Consider the following 2,706-nt stretch of genomic DNA (forward strand, 5'->3'; position numbering starts at 1 on the left):
TAATTTATGTTGACTTGACCTTGTGAGAAGTGAAGTGTAAGGCAAGTTCAATTGAACAGCATAGGGGCAAGGGGCACTTTTTTGTAGAAATGGGACGAAAATTTTCTTTAATTCCAGGGGTTTTTTTTCTAAACGACAACAACAAAAAGACAAAAAAACCCTGGTTTTTCAAAAAATCGGCGAGGAATGAGCTTCCCATTAAAGTTCCCTGCTGGTGATATTTACTTTTTCGTTATTATTTTTACAAGAAAGAAAAAGTTCAAGACAATCGACTTAAAAAATGTAATGACTTGATACCAGTATGTTCGGCTTGTGTTCGTGATGCAAAGCCTGATCTGTCAGCTCTTTATGACTGAACTTTTCAAATAAAAATGCATAGATTCCGTAATTTTGTTAGGGAGTGTGCAGATATTTACTGGTTATTCAGTATTATTCGTGATTTTTGCGCTTTATATCTCTTAAACTTATATGAAATGCTAAATAAAGTATTATCTTCGTCTATGTTTATTCTCTTGTTTAGCCATCTCTTGAAAGTTGGGCTTTGATGGGGGAGATGGGTTAGTCTGTCCGAGGGGATACAGTGTATTAAAATCATATTAGGCCCCGAACGTGTGGAGTCACACGCATCTCGGCGGCCATAATAAATTGGGAATTTGTTTGAAAGGGCTGTAAGTGTAAAATATCGAGCAAAGAACGAGTATTTTTACGAAATGCGTCCTTCATAGGCATCTGTAGAGAAATATGGTTTTCAAACAGTGGATAAAATATGGATAAAGGATTCCAGAGAGCTTTGGAAACAGTAGGGCGCTGAATACTCATTTTATCCTGAGAAACAGTCCATTCGACGTGAAAAGCTGAAGTGATAAGAAATTTTGTTTCTTAATTTTCGAATAGTGTGAATTAAATGAAGTGAGGCCCGTATTTTTCAACTGGCTTGCTTTAATTTTTAATTTCCATGCATACTTATTCTGACTAGTCTGTCAACATGGTTCGAAAACTTGAAAAAAATGATTTCCTTTTTTACAAGCAAAATCTGACCGACTTTCCCAAAAAAAGCCTCAAACGTGACGTTATATCGATCGGAGCTTATTAACCCATTGCCTCTTAGGCTGTACTGCACCCTGTACTGCTCGTGGATAAATTAAACAAGAGCCTCCAAAAATCATAAATGCAAATATAAAAACTAGATCCAGATACTCAGGCATTTAGCCTATGGGATATTAGGCTTTTTTTAAATATACAACCCAACTGTGAGATGAACTACTACTGTACAGCCAAATATTGTAGCTCAAGTTCTTCGACAAATTCCCAACTAGACAAGAAAAACAAGTTCGAGTCACAATTTTTTATCTTTATTTTGCCCACCAGGTTCAGCAATCTCATTGAAACTTATTTGTAAAGTTTAAACTTTAAAAACTTAATAAAGTTTTTATCTTTATTTTGCCCACCAGGTTCAGCAATCTCATTGAAACTTATTTGTAACATTTAAACTTTAAAAACTTAGTATTCTTTAAAGCTCATCTGTGGATCGCTCTAAGTATACGCGTCTCGTCGCCGTCGAAATTAGGCCAGATAGAAAAATCCACAAGTCAAAAAAGGTCAAGTCAAAAAGCCGCGCAATGTTTTTCAGAGCTTGCATTCTTCGATTTCAGATTGCGCTTTGTGCATTGTTTTTTCGATAATGCTGTGCTTAATCAGACACCCACAAAGTAGTCAAAGTGTTTTTGTTTTAAACTGCAACAGTATTTAATTATTATTGGGTGTGTATTCGTAGATGAGACATTGATGTTGAGAGCTATCTGTATAACCGCTTTTTTCCCGTTGCAGCTCATTGTTTGTATTGTTTGCAAGGTGATAGTGCGTGTTTAGGTAAACCGGGGTCAACATCCGGGAGTCCGTTAAACACGGAAGCCCTCTTCAGCAACCCGCCAATCAACTGATCTTAGTTATACTAGCCTGACTTATCTGGTTAATAAGTCTTAACCAATGTATTGATAACGTCTTAAATCCAGCACTGAAAGCGCCAAACATATTTATAGAGCTTGAAAGAAACATATAAGAAATACTCGTGACCGCGAGAGGGTCTCGATTCACGCAAACATGAATGCCGTCCCGTTCGACCAGTGGAGAAACACATCCTGACAGTTCACGGGAAACGATGACACAAATCTTGCGTGACATCACTCCATTTGAATTAGATAGATATATCGTAGACGATCTGTAGAGTTTACAAGTCGATACTTTCCGCACAGTTTAAGTCAAGAGCAAAGTAAATTCTAAGAGTTATTACCTTTAGTTGTATCGTCAAACCAATTTGTCGCCAGTAAGAGGATAATGTTGTGTGGTAAGTGATCCGCTATTTATTGATCAAGTTTCTTAAAAACTCGCTAAACTTGCCTCAGGGTGAAGTCAGTGAGATTACCTACCAACAGAACTCAGATGATTACGGAAAGTCCATACCTCTTGGGTGTGTCAAAATAAAATGCGCCACTAAGAGATTCTTACTCTGTGCTTTGTGGGGAAAGACACGCAAGATACCCTCCTCGCTTCTTATTTGATTAGTATGTAACTCTAGACCCGAGTTGTAAATGTAAGCTAACACCCTACCCTCCCAAGGACCAAGATCTTCGTGGGGAAATCCTCTAGTAGATTTGACGCCATCCGATTGGCTGGTAGTCGCATTGCTAACATTCATTGACGCGTATC

The sequence above is a fragment of the Nematostella vectensis genome, chromosome 1 (assembly GCF_932526225.1).
Source record: "Nematostella vectensis chromosome 1, jaNemVect1.1, whole genome shotgun sequence".
NCBI lineage: Eukaryota > Metazoa > Cnidaria > Anthozoa > Actiniaria > Edwardsiidae > Nematostella > Nematostella vectensis.